Below are 15,240 nucleotides of genomic sequence, written 5' to 3'. Positions count from 1 at the left end.
TCGGAGGAGAATTGTTAAAAAATAGTAAGAGAATGTGAGTATATCTGATGACATCACTGACCCACAGAATGCCCTTCTGGTGCAACTAAGGTCAAGAGAACCCGGCATAAAAAGCTACTGGGATTAAATTGGCTAATTCCCGAAAATGGGCGTGGGGTTCGCAGCATGTGATTAACCCGTGCCTATTCATTGCGTTGCAGGCAGCACGTTAAATTAGTGCTGCTTGCATGAATGATTAAATGATTTCTGTATGCAGCCAGTGCTACCTGCATGGTTCATATCAAGAATGGCGAGTGCCACTTAAAGGCAGACTGCAACTCTTAAAGGGGATGTGCATTGTGGATGGAAGAAGTGGTGGGAGTTTTTGAAAAGTGAATCTGGACTATGACACTTTGAGGAATGGCAGAACATGAGAGAGAGTGAGCACCAAGGTTTTCAGACAATGCACTGGAGGTCTTGGTGCAAGACGTGGAGAGAAGGAGAGATGTCCTGTATCCACAGGGGGCAGGAGGCCCCCCAGCTATATGCTCAGGAGGCATTGGGAAGAAGTAGTGATGGACATCAATGCTAGGACTGTTGCTCCAAGAAAATGGATGCAGTGCAGCAAGAAGTTTAATGATCTCTGTTGACAGTGTGAGTGAGTTCATCTTCAAATGGTATATCCTACCAAATGCACCACTAGCCTCATTCACTGCACAATTCTTAACAACCCTGTCACCCACCTACCAATAAGCTCTATCAATCAGGATTCAACCCTTCAATTCATATGCTTTTCTTCACCCTCACACATTGTTGTAAGCCTTGCACACACAGCTTGCACACACTGGCAACTATTCAACCATGACAGCCACATCACACAAACATATTGCAAGACACTGACACACTTTTCTCATTTTTGCAGGAGAAGGTGGCAAATACTCAAGGTGGCAGGAAAGAAATTGAGGAGGACAAGCATGCCTGGATGTTTTAATACCCATGGAGGAGACGAAGATGAGGGATCTGCAAACCTAATCCTTCTTCTAATCCCACTTCTTCCTCATCCCATAATCTCTTCTGACTCACAAGCTGCAGATGGTGCAAGCACACATTTTTTACTTTCTCCTCTCCCCTCACCACAACCCCACCCTTGTCCCTTTCAATCAGAGGAAGAGGATGAAGACAGTAAAGATGAGCACACATTGTCACTTGAGCTTATACTTACAGCCACCAGCTCAGAGACTGACATTGTGCATATTTTAGAGGCTAGGATAGAGGAGAGATCTGTAGGTGATGAGACACAGGGCAAAAGTGCGCAGGGGTCAGAGCGTGGGAAAGGATAGCACAGTTCGCCAGAGGGCGAGGTCGCACTGCAGAGGAGTCAGATGAGGATTATAATGACCCCGGCTATAGAAGAAGGCTGAAGGGTGTACATAACATAAGAACAGAAGAAATAGGAGCAGGAGTAGGCCATACAGCCCCTCAAGCCTGCTCCGCTATTTTATATGATCTTGGCTGATCCGATCATGGACTCAGGTCCACTTCCCTGCCTACTCCCCATAACCCCTTATTCCTTTATCGGTTAAGAAACTGTCTATCTCTGTCTTAAATTTATTCAATGTCTCAGCTTCCACAGCTCTCTGAGGCAGCGAATTCCACAGATTTACAACCCTCTGAGAAAATAAATTTCTCCTCGTCTCAGTTTTAAATGGGCGGCCTCTTATTCGAAGATTATGCCCTCTAGTTCTAGTCTCCCCCATCAGTGGAAACATTCTCTCTGCATCCACCTTATCAAGCCCCCTCATAATATTATACGTTTCGATAAGATCACCTCTCAATCTTCTGAATTCCAATGAGTAGAGGCCCAACCTACTCAACCTTTCCTCATAAGTCAACCCCCTCAGTCCCGGAATCAACCTAGTGAACCTTCTCTGAACTGCCTCTAAAGCAAGTATATCTTTTCGTAAATATGGAAACCAAAACTGCACACAGTATTCCAGGTGTGGCCTCACCAATACCCTGTATAGCTGGAGCAAGACTTCCCTATTTTTATACTCCATCCCCTTTGCAATAAAGGCCAAGATTCCATTGGCCTTCCTGATCACTTGCTGTACCTGCATACTAACCTTTTGTGTTTCATGCGCAAGTACCCCCAGGTCCCGTGGTATTGCAGCACTTTACAATCTTTCTCTATTTAAATAATAACTTGCTCTTTGATTTTTTCTGCCAAAGTGCATGATCTCACACTTTCCAACATTATACTCCATCTGCCAAATTTTAGCCCATTCACTTAGCCTGTCTATTTTCTGTGTCCTCCTCACACATTGCATTTCTTCCCATCTTTGTATCATCAGCAAACTTGGCTACGTTACACTCAGTCCCTTCTTCCAAGTCGTTAATATAGATTGTAAATAGTTGGGGTCCCAGCACTGATCCTTGCGTCATCCCACTAGTTACTGATTGCCAACCCAAGAATGAATCATTTATCCGGACTCTATGTTTTCTGTTCGTTAGCCAATCCTCTATCCATGCTAATATATATTACCCTCAACCCCGTGAACTTTTCTCTTGTGCAGTAACCTTTTATGTGGCACCTTGTCAAATGCCTTATGGAAGTCCAAACACACCACATCCACTGGTTCCCCCTTTATCCATCCTGTTCGTTACATCCTCAAAGAATTCCAGCAAATTTGTCAAACATGACTTCCCCTTCATAAATCCATGCTGACTCTGCCTGACCGAATTATGCTTTTCCAAATGTCCTGCTACTACTTCTTTAATAATGGACTCCAACATAACCAATGCTTAGTGCACTGGAAAGCCTGTCAGAAAGACTGTGCATTATGTGAAAGAGCATGGAAGAGCTCAGCACCAACTTAGCACAGGGCTTTGCGCAGAGCTTGGAGCCCATCCTTTCAAACAGGAACTCGTGGTCTCCTCCATCAGCACACCTGTGGAACCCACCATGAGTCAGTAACTGATGGCCGATTTCACAGCTTCCATCAAAGCACTGAATGCTGCAGTGGAAGCTTAGACTGCTGCCATCATGGTTCTGGATACCACTGTTCAAAGGAACTTCCAGTGCATCACAGCAATCCATCAATTTGTTTTCCAACTGATCAGCAGGATTGCTAAGATTCCACCCTGGGAGAGTGGCAGTGGCTCCATGGAGGACGAACCTGCTGTCCTTTCTTAGGATGACAGCATTCCAGGCTCCGACTCCTGCACTCCGCTTGTGTCCTTGCTGTTTCCTGTCAGCTAGTCAGCCCAGACTGCTGCAACACAGACCGATGATGCAGTCTGAAGCCGGGCTTGCTAGGCCCAGAGTTGCTCGAGGTCCCCTTCCAAGGACATCTGCAGTCTCCTCAATTGGTGGTCAACAGCCATCCATCACCCATGCTGCAGTCACTGGGGAAGCAGGACTTGGACAGGCAAAGACAAACAGAAGACAGGCATTAAGAGAATGCACATTATCAGTTTATTTTTGTATGCATTATGCGATGATTGAATTCAGAAAATTGGAATAGAATGTGCATTTTCTGGTGGGTTTATTTTTATGTTGTCGGAAAGAGGACGATGTGATGGTCAGTGATAGAGGAAAGGTAAGGAGTGAGTGACTGTTGGTGAATGGGGAGGTGTGGTTGAGGTTAACGGTATTGTCATTAATTATTTAAACACGTAGTGCCCGGGCAGAAAGGGGCTGTCTAGGTTGCAGCCTTCCTTCCTCTTCCTGTTCATCCACTGCCTGCTACACTTCCTCCTCCTCCTCTTCCTTGTGCACCTGCTCCTCAGCTTCTCACCTGATAGGTCGTGGCAAGGACTGTTCCCTCGTAATGGCTAGGTAGTGCAGCATGCAGCGTACGACCTCAAATCTTGATAGCCCCTCAGCTTAGTACTGCAGGGCTCCTCCAGAGTGCTGTTGCTGCAGAAGCCTTTCTTGAGGATGCCGATGGTATGCTCTATAATGTTCCTTGAGGCAGCATGGATCCCATTGTAGGCCTGTAGTGCATGTGTGCGTGGGTTCCAGACTGGCGTCATGAGCAATTTAATGAGTGGATAATCCTTGTCGCCCAGTAGCTAGCCTTTGACTTGCCATGGTGGGTTAAATACAGGTGGCACAGAGGACTGCCACAAAATGAAGGAATCATGAGTGCTGCCAGGATAATGGGCACTGACCTGCATGATGATGCGTGCCTGTGGTTGCACACCAGCTACACATGGAGGGAGTGCAATCCCTTTCGGTTCAGGAAAGTGGCAGAGGTACACTCAAAACAATGTGCCTGCAGTCAAGGCCACCCTGCACCATGGGGAGGCCTGCAATCCATGCAAACCCTCATGCTCACTCCGTTTGCTTGTCTCTGGCAAGAGCGAATGAGATTAAACTGTCTCTCTCTGTAAAGAGAGCCTCAGCAACGTCCCTTAGGCAGCCGTGCACTGCAAAATGCGAGATGTTGCTTATATCTCCAGCAGCAGGAGCCAGGCGCGTAAAAGTTAAGAGCCACGGTCATCTTAATAGCTGTCCTTGCCCTGCTTCAAAGTTACAGATGTGGCTGCAGCAGTTGACAGATTTCAATCACAACCTCTTTTGTGAAACCTAGATGTCTCAAGCATTGGTGCTCTGTGAAGTTGAGGTAAGGGAATTGCTCCCTAAAGACGCTCAGTGGATATGGCCCCCTACTGAAGCCCTTCTCCCCTTCCTCCTCCCTCTTCTAGTAGTTTGTCCTGCACTGTGTGGCCTCTCTTCATTCTCCTCGTCATGCTCAATTCCCAGAAGAAGACCTGCCAGGCCACCCATTTCTGGAAACAGCTTGTTTCAGCACAAGCTTTTAAATAAATAGAAAAGTACATGAGCATCGGCCAGTCCACTCCCTGCAGACTATTGAAACTTTAAGCAAGTGTAGGAAAGCTTCAGAAACACGTATAATGGCACGAGCAGGCAGAAGAAATAATCCAGTAACTAACCTACAAGTATTTCGTGATCCCTTTAAATAGCACTTGTGGGGGATCCTTCATTCCGTTAATGTCATGTTCAGCTGGGCGTTAGTTGGTGTGGAGTTCGAAAATATTAGCGCTGCCGTTGAATCGTCATTGCACATTGATTGACACCATAATCAGCCTGCTCTGCATGCTACCAGCGGTTGTTAGGTATGCCCACAAGTCCCATTGCCAAGATGGCATCCGGCGCACTTCCTGTCGGAGCATCTTGGACCTTATTTTCTGGCATTTTTCTAATCTATTCTCCCTCCTCTCCTGAAATCGACAAATTGTGTTGAGATATGATTCCACAGAGGATAACATCTCATTGTGTCATGTATGTATGCTTGGGTTTACTAGCCACCAGGTGGCGCCACTGTTGAAGGTCATTGGGCTGTGCGCACGTGTGTGAGGCCCAGGTATAAAAGGCCAGCCATTTTGTAATATAATCACTTTGGGTCCTAATAAAGTAGAGCCAGATTTGTACCTGTTCGGAGTTTACAGTACTCAGTCTATTAAGTTATTGCATACACAACATTTGGCGACGAGGTAACAAGTACCGTTGCATGCAAAAGCGAGCACAATTGGAATTTTGGAGCGATTCATGGAGGGAGAAGATTGGGCAGACTTTGTAGCCCGCTTGAACCAGTACTTCATGGCCAACAAAATGGAGGAAGAGGCAGACGCAGTTTGGCACCGGGCGATCTTGCTCACGTTTTGCGGCCCGAAAATCTATGGACTCATAAAGAATCTCCTCTCACCTTTAAGTCCAATGGACAAGGACTTTGAAACATTGTGTGCTCTTGAACATGACCATCTCAAACCAGATGAGGGCATCATCATCTCAAGGTATCGATTCTATAAGCACGTTCGTTCTGAGGGCCAGGATGTATCGGAATTCGTTGCCGACCTAAGACGTCTAGCTGGGCTGTGTAAGTTCGAAACTGGGTTGGCAGACATGCTGCGGGACTTTTTTGTAATCGGCATCAACCACGAGGTGATCCTGCGTAAGCTATTGGCGGCAGAGACGCTGGATTTGAGCAAGGCCATCACGGTTGCCTGATCATGCATGACGACGGACAAAAGCTTAAAGCAGATATCATTGAAAAATCGGAACTCGGCAAGTACTGTAAACAAGACAGTATCGGCGTTTGGCAGAGTTGCATATGGCAGGGCCTACCCGACTGCGTACACGAAACCTGTGGCTGCTCAAAGTCTGGCAATGGGAATTAATCCGATATCACTGTGTTGGTGTTGTGGGGGAAATCATCGGCATCATCAGTGTCGGTTTAAACAGTATATTTGTTCAAGAGTGGGGCATCTCCAGCGTGTGTGTCCGCAACTGAGCAAGCGTGCTGCGACACACCACATGGAGGATGATGGCCAGTCTTGCGCGGATCCAGATATGCAATCTGAGATACCAGAGGAGGAAGTGTATGGACTGTATTCGTTCCTAACAAAGAGCCAACCGATAAAGATTAATGTAAAACTTAATGGTGTGCCGGTATCGATGGAATTGGACACGGGTGCAAGTCAATCAATAATGAACCAGAGGACATTCAACAGACTGTGGGATACTAAGGCTGTGAGGCCTAAACTGAATCCAGTCAATGCCAAGTTGCTAACGTACACTAAAAAACTCATAACGGTGATTGGCAGTGCAGTAATCAAGGTGCAGTTCACAATTTACCGTTATCGATTGTTCCATGCAATGGTCCAATGCTGTTCGGCAGGAACTGGTTAGAAAAAATCAAATGGAACTTGAATGATATCAAAACATTGTCATCGGAAGAGGATACTCCATGTGCTTAAGTGCTGAGCAAGTTCCCCTCGCTGTTTGAACCAGGCATCAGCAATTTTACGGGAGCCAAGGTGCAGATCTACGTGGACTGGTCGAATTTAACAAATGGGCCAGCCCCATTGTTCCCGTGTTGAAAATTGATGGCACTGTCAGGATTTGTGGAAACTACAAGATTATGATCAACCGAGTTTCAAAATAGGATCAATACCCGTCACCGAAGGCTGATGACCTGTTTGCAACGCTAGCCGGGGGGAAGTCATTCACAAAAACTGGATCTGCCGTCGGCCTACATGACACAGGAGCTGGTCGACACATCGAAGAAACTTACGTGCATCAACACTCATAAAGGACTGTTTATCTACAACAGATGCCCTTTTGGAATTTGTTCGGCTGCAGCTATATTTCAGAGGAACATGGAGAGTCGACTGAAGTCCATCCCCAGAACCATCGTGTTCCAAGATGACATCCTGGTCACAGGTCGTAACTCTGCCGAACATCTGAACAACCTGGAAGAGGTTCTACATCGTTTGGACGAAGTGGGATCAGACTGAAATGCTCGAAGTGCATCTTCATGGCACCGGAACTCGAATTCCTGGGGAGGAAAATTGCTGCTGACGGTATCAGGCCTATGGACTCGAAAACCAAGGCCATCAAAAATGCACCCAAGCCTCAGAATGCAACGGAGCTGCGTTCGTTCCTTGGTGTACTCAACTATTTCGGTAATTTCTTACCTAGATTGAGCACCTTATTTGAGCCACTGCACATGCTGCTAAGAAAAGGCAACAACTAGGCTTGGGGTGTGTCTCAAGATAGAGCTTTTGAGAAAGCTACTAATCTGCTTTGCTCTAACAAGCTGCTGGTACATTATGATCCGTGTAAGCGTCTAGTATTGGCCTATGATGCTTCGTCATATGGAGTTGGTTGTGTGCTCCAACAAACTAATGAGTCAGGCAAATTACAACCTGTTGCATATGCTTCAAAAAGTTTGTCAAAGGTGGAAAGAGCCTACAGCATGATAGAAAAAGAAGCACTAACCTGTGTGTATGGGGTTAAAAAGATGCATCAGTACCTGTTTGGTCTTCAGTTTGAACTGGAAACAGATCACAAGCCACTCATTTCATTGTTTTTGGAAAACAAATGTATCAATACCAATGCATCGTCCCGCATCCAGAGGTGGGCGCTGACATTATCCGCCTATGATTATGCCATTCGCCATAGACCTGACACTGAGAATTGTGCTGATGCATTGAGCCGTCTGCCATCGCCTACACCGGAGGTGGAAACGTCACACCCGGCAGACCTACTGTTAGTCATGGATGCTTTTGAAAGTGAAGGAACCCCTGTCATGGCCCAACAAGTTAAGACCTGGATCAGCCAGGACCCAATATTATTGGTTGTGAAACATTGTATCCTTAGTGGTGATTGGTCTGCCATACCCAAGCAAATGTGTGATAAGACCAAACCTTACATCCGTCGCAAAGACGAACTATCCATTCAATCAGATTGTATACTGTGGGGTAATTGTGTTGTTATGCCCAAGAAAGACAGAGAGAAATTTGTGCATGATCTACATAGCACGCATCCTGGTATTGTCATGATGAAAGCCATTGCCAGGTCTCATGTGGCCTGGAATTGACTCCGATCTGGAATCATGTGTGCATCAGTGCAGCACTTGTATGCAGCTTAGTAAAGCACCACCGCTGAGTCTGTGGTCGTGGTCATCCAGACCATGGTCCAGGATCCACATTGACTTTGCAGGTCCTTTCCTGGGAAAGATGTTCTTAGTTGTGGTGGATGCTTATTCCATGTGGATAGAGTGTACAATCATGTCATTCAACACATCCACAGCTACCACTGAGAGCCTTTGTGTCATGTTTGCTACAGATGGTCTGCCTAACATCGTTGTAAGCGACAACAGACCTTGCTTCACCAGTATGGAGTTTCAAGAGTTTGTGAAATTCAATGGTATCAAACATGTGAGGTCAGCACCATTCAAACCCGCATCCAATGGACAAGCAGAGCGTGTGGTCCAAACCATCAAGCAGAGTATGAAACATGTAACTCAAGGTTCACTGTAAACTCGCTTGTCATGCATATTGCTTAGTTACAGGACTAGACCCCATATGCTTACCGGGGTCTCCCCTGCTGAATTATTGATGAAGAGAGGTCTCAAGACCAGGCTCTCACTTGTCCACCCTGACTTGAATAATCGTGTCGAATACAGACGTCAAAGTCAGCAAGGGTATCATGATCGTGCTATGGTGTCACACGAAATTTCTATCAATGATCCTGTATATGTACAGAATTATGGTCAAGGTCCCAGATGGATCGCCGGTACTGTTATGGCCAAGGAGGGTAACAGAGTGTTTATCGTTAAGCTCAAGAATGAGCAGACATGCAGGAAACACGTTGATCAGATAAAGCTGTGGCACACGGATGAACCGGAACAGTCTGAGGAAGACACAATCAGTGACCAACCAACCTACTCTCAGTCATCAGAGGACTCCGCTGTCATCAATGCATCTGGACTTTTAATCCCTGACATGGTCATTGCGACTCCCATCAGATCGGCTACCCAGCCCCCAATCATAACAGACTCAGAACGCTCACCCAAGGCTGGGGATGAACTGAGTCGATCAACTTGGGAGCGGAAAACCCCGAACTGCATCAATTTGTAAAAAGACCGTTACTAATATCTTAAAGGGGGATATTGTCATGTATGTATGCTTAGGCTTACTAGCCACCAGTTGACGCCACTGTCGGAGGTCATTGGGCTGTGCGCACGTGTGTGTGGCCCAGGTATAAAAGGCCAGCCATCTTGTAATGTAATCACATTGGGCCCTAATAAAGTATAGCCAGGTTTGTACCTGTTCGGAGTTTACAGTATTCAGTCTATTGAGTTATTGCATACACAACACATTGTTACCTCACTCAATTATTCATGCTTCATGTTTAACCCTACACAGTGTGGCTGGAATCTTCCCAGCCCGGCGAGTGCAGTTTGGAGGCGGGCCCGCAGTCAAAATGGCCTTGATTGACAGCGTGTCGGGATCCCACTCTAAACCCGCCTCCTTGTGAGTTTCTGATCTGTCAGGTCTGCGTGCGGATTGCAGACCCGACAGCAAGTGGGGGTCAGTTAATTAAAGTCCTTAATAGATAGTTGAATGCTATTTAAGAGGATTAAAAGCAGACACTTACATGCCAGGTAAGTGGAGTCGGGTTCTCAGTGACTTCCTATTGTTTTGGCAAGTTGATAGCTGCAGAAGTGGTATAAAAGCTACCATTTCACAGCTGTTCACTTTCCAATGTCAGCAGATGAAGCCTTCAGGATTTGGAAGAAACTTTTGAGTTGTAAGCAGTTGGAAGTGGAGCAGTGTACTCTCTATTCACTGTCACCACCTTGGAGCAATCTCTCGCACCATTGCCAGATCGCTTCTGTCATTTCAACCTCACCTGACATCTATTCCAGCAGCCTTTGACAAAATCTCACCTTGGTCCTCAGATCATCCCCAACACCAATATCACCAGGCACACCAGCATCACCAACAACAACACTAAACTTCTCCACAATCACCTGATGCTGCACTGGACCACATTGCTGCATGGGAGGCTAGGTATAGCCTCACCATGGCCACATTTACTTCACTTGATGCTGCACACCCTGGCTGTCACATGATGTGCCAGGTTGGCACCACCCTACATCAGCTCCATAAAACATCCCTACAATGCCCAAGCCATTCTTTTCAAACTCATCACCATTGCAGGGAAGTACCCTTATGTCTCACCATTCACTACGACTCACTAAGCCATTTCCAAAGTTGCCCACAAATCTGTCCAAGGATGCAAAGGGCTGAATATAAAAATGTCAATGTTTGACACCACATCAACATAAACTTTACATGAACTTTGGTTAAAGGACCCAAGTGCCTACCCTTGTGTGTTGTCAGTTGGTTGATTGGACAAAGATGAGGTTGAGTGTGAGTGGTGGCTGGTGAGTGGAGAACTGATAATGTAGAGAGAGAGAGAGAGAGGGATGGGTGGAGATGCAAGGTAAGTTGGTGTGAGTAAGGATGTGCAGGAGTAGGGTAGGGAAGGCAGAGTGATGGGGATGTAATGAGTGGCACAGCAGGATGACGTTGAGTGTGACTTTGCAGTAACATTTCGTGATCTATTGAGATCATTAAAAGGTTTGCGCCACTGCAGCCAGGTACTCCTGACGACATCTCAGCTTGTGCCCTCCTGTGCAATGTGCAACCAAGCTGCATTGGTGTCCTGGGAGATCTCTTCCGCCCATGCATCTGGAGGGAGTGATGGGAGCGCTTGGGTGCAGCCATCGCCTTTGTGCAGTGACTGTCTGAGTTTGCTGAGCCCGAGTGTCAGCTGTTGCTCAGTGGGTAGCACACTTGCCTCCGAGTCAAAAGGTTGTGGGGTCAAGTCCAACTCCAGGGACTTGAGCACATAAATCTAGGTTGACACTCCAATGCTGTGCTGAGGGAGTGTTGTACTGTCGGAGGTGCTGTCTTTCAGATAAGATGTTAAATCGAGGCCACATCTGCTTTCTCAGGTGGGCGTAAAAGATCCCATGGCACTATTTTGAAGATGAGCAGGGGAGTCATCCCTGGTGTCCTGGACAATATTTATCCCTCAATCAACAGAATAAAAACAGATTATCTGGTCATTATCTCAATGCTGTTTGTGGGAGCTTGCTGTGCGCAAATTGTCTGCTATATTTCCCACATCACATGAGTGACTACACTCCAAATGTACTTAATTAGCTGCAAAACGCTTGGGGCAAGAACCCCCACTTTTGTGGTTAACGCCCAAAAATAGGCGTTATTTCCAGCTTGGGCAGTAAAAAAGGGTATTCAGATCGCCGGCTTCTCGCCCATTCTCAAAACACCTAGTTTACATTTTTGAAATGGGCGTTACCGCGAGCGATATCAAATGGGCAGTAGCGTTAAATTTTTCTGCCGTAAAATGTGGCCGTCCTTGGCAGTGGCATGGCAACGCTTGATTCCCGTAATTCTGGAGGTCAAGGGTCACCATGATATGCGCAGAAGAGGAGACAGTGAGCGAGGGAGCTCAGAGGGACTGAAGGCGTGTCTGGGTGTGGTGTGGCTGCTTTGGGAGGAAGGAGGGAGACTTTAGAGCTTCACAGCAAGTAGGCAAACAAAAATTAGCTGTTACCAGCCACATATTTGACCAAGTTTGCCCTATAATGGAGGGAGAGGAGGAGGCATCGCAGCACGCTGTGGAGACTGACGCTCAAGAGAGCAGTGAGCTGGGAGAGGCGCACATTGGAAACACAAAAGAGCCAGGAGGTTCTCGGATGAGGCAAATGCCTCCCTCCTGCAGGAGGTCAAGTCACGCTGGGGTGATTTGACACAGGGAGGGCGTGGGAAGCCCATCCCAACCAGAGGATATAGACTGAGGTAGCAGAGGTGCATCAGGCCAACCAATGTCGCAAACGATGGAACGACCTTGTGGGATTCGCAAGAGTAAGTATTATATTAATTTCCATGTACTTATGTATTTATATCATTTGATTTGTAACAGTCATGAGTGACTATCAGCAGATGTGAGGTCTTGCACTTTTACCGGAAATGTTTTACTCAAAGCCTGCGGTCACGGTGTATGTCTTTAGGTAAAGAATGATAATATTCATAATAATCATGATTACATCTGTTGGTTATGTCTTGTATCAGTGTTTGTGACAGTACCCAGCAATGATATCATGCAATAATCTCATGCCATGTCGTCCTGGTACCTTTTACAGAAGAAGCTATTGACGATGAGGTCAGAGCAGAGGCGAACGGGTGGGGGGGCCGCCAGTCCCCAGTGACATCACTGAGATGGAGGAGCGAGTGCTTGCACTCATAGGAAAGCACTCCCAGACAGCCACAAACGTATCATCAAACCCTGAAGTGATGCCACGTGAGTAAAGCTTACAATATTGCGTGATCTAAAGTCAATAGATGCCACACCAACTCATATCCGAACAATCATATATGATAGATGATTTCTAAAAGTGTCTTATAAATAAAACTGGCCTCATGAAAATCATTGCAATGCACAATGAGTTGATGGTCATGAAATGTGATATCTGTGATGATTTTGAGAGCGGTGGTGCTTTTGTCGTGCATATGCTGTGTGTAGCGCTGGATTCACCTTGTCACCCTAGCACCCCCTTCTCCTCTAATAACCTCATTTGTGTCTTGCAGCTCAGCCAGCAGCACAGCTCCAGGCAAGGCCACAGAGGCCAGAAGGTGGGGGCGCAGGGCCGGAGTCGGCGAACGATCCTACATCTGGTGCTGAGGAGCTCCGATTGTCACCCGACAATCCGCTGGGTCTGCTCTCGATGGATGACAACAAGGACGTCGAAGAACCTGGATTGCCATGCTCCAGAAGCCATTCCACCCCAAGGCCATCTAGTGGTCCTCTGGTCATTCCCGCCTCCACTCTGGAGGTGCCGACTTCAAGCACCTCTCCACAGAGCACCCCATTTGTCCCCAGGACGGCGCCGACCCCATGGAGGCCTCGTGGATGCGGCAGGTCTGTTCCACGAGCGCAACAAGACAGCGGAGAGATGGTACAGTTGTCCAGGAGAACTGTAGACATTGGTGACCAGCTCTTCGAGGCATTGGGGGGCATATCCTGACATCTGGCCACCATGACCGAGTACATTCCACACATGGCGGAGTCCCTGGATGTGATTGCCAGGAACACTGCTGGCACAGGCCTCCCAGTGGTCCCAGAACGTGGCACTCCACTTCTAGGTTCCGCCCCACCACTGCGAATGACAGATGAGAGCAAGGACCAAGATCCTGCTTCTGCATCAGAGAATTTTGCCCCCTCGGCACCTCCCACTCCCATACCCGAGCAACCACCAGATCTGCCTTCATCCCCTCCAATGAGGCACTGCCTGAGGAGCTCCTCGGCCAGGCGCCGTGGAATGAGGAGGAGAAGGGGTAGAGGTGGGGAGAAGGAGAGGGGGAAGGAAAATGACCGAGTACATTTGTGCAGGTACGGCTGTGTTATATCTCAATCTCGGTGTATGCAATTTGTTGCAATGTATGGGGGCTGGGGACCACGCTCCTGCTTTGTCTTTGTATTCTGTGTTGGTAGACATGTTGAACATGTGATTTATGTCAATGGTGGAAAAAGTGGGGTGTGGGCGGGGGTTGGCTGTGAACTTATGATTTCAGACCAATGTTGGAAATAAACTTTTGTTATTGAACATAACCTTGTTGCGCATGGCCTCAGATAGCTGGACAGTTACACACTGGTGATTCCTTACCATGAAAGGTTTAAATACAACTTAACATCAATCAACGTAAACCTTAACTGGCACCAAGGTGATGGCCACCATTGATGTCTGAACTGCACGCACACAGCAGTGTGTCAGCGTTGTCACTCACATCAGCGCTCTTTCAGGCAAATCTTTCCGGTATCAGCTCCTCACGTAAAAGTGGGATTTAACAAATGCCAGCGTCCGTCCCAGTTAGTTCCACTTTCTGTGGGTCGTTTTTTGGGCGGGCTATATTCTGGGCGATATGTGTGCAAGATGGTGAAATTGATGGTGGGCGAACTCCATGGCCGCTAGTTTGGGTAAATATGCTCATTATAACAAAAAACAGTCGCCGGGCGTTAATATTGAATCTCGGCGTTAATTCCGTGAGGTAAGTAACGTTGGCCGATAATATGGGCATTGAAATCGCCCATTCTGCTGATTCCGCCCCAAAAAAGTGGGCGGGCGGTAATATTTTTTCTCACCGTTAAGCCCATTGGGAAAATAACGCTCGGCAATAAGTCTCCTAAAAAAGCCCATCACTTTCCATTTTGTGCCAAAATGGGCGATATATGGGCGTTATATGTCATTTCAGCGGTAAAATGGGTATTAAGTGGGCGTTAAGCATGCAAAAAAAGTGGAGGTTCTAGCCCTTGGAGATGTCAGGTGGTTGCAGAAGGCGTTATATAAATGCAAGTCTTTCTTTCTTTGTAGCAGCTCAATGCTGCAGAACAATGACAGAAGAACTGGCAAATGTGCGCATGGTCCCTTTAAGGAAACCGAATGTTGGCGTGTCATAAAATGATGTCATCAGACCAGCTTCCTGTTAATTGGCCGGGAACCCTGCAGGGCGGGCTTAGCAAGCCCATCATAAGATTGCTGCGAAAGGGCGGGCTGGAGCCAGGAGTGCGTTTCCCACACGACACCAACCACAGTCGCATTGGACTTGCCGCAGGTGGCGAAATGGCAGCGCGTCTTGCCATGAGCACAGTAGATCCATTGGTGTAATACTATTAAAACATTCTTATGATTAAAATATTACTATAGAATATATATATGTTAAAAGCTATTTAAAAAAAGCTTGGTGCAGGAGGCAGATTTTTTTCAGATTAACAATTACAATATTGTGTACTTATTGTTAGAGAACTGTTCAAACTCAAGTCCCACACAGATTACCAGCGCATTACAATTCTAGAGGCTG

At 47.0% G+C, this 15,240-nt stretch overlaps 1 protein-coding gene across 1 annotated transcript in view; it reads right to left on the bottom strand.

The window, feature by feature from the left end:
• LOC139273907 (uncharacterized) overlaps nt 1-15,240 on the bottom strand; it is a 269,855-nt gene that overhangs the window by 177,405 nt on the left and 77,210 nt on the right. The gene's annotated exons all lie outside the window — the stretch shown is intronic.

Source organism: Pristiophorus japonicus, chromosome 9 (assembly GCF_044704955.1).
Source record: "Pristiophorus japonicus isolate sPriJap1 chromosome 9, sPriJap1.hap1, whole genome shotgun sequence".
Lineage (NCBI taxonomy): Eukaryota > Metazoa > Chordata > Chondrichthyes > Pristiophoridae > Pristiophorus > Pristiophorus japonicus.
The sequence above is the reverse complement of the archived record's forward strand: the minus strand, read 5'-3'. Positions and strand labels throughout refer to the sequence as shown.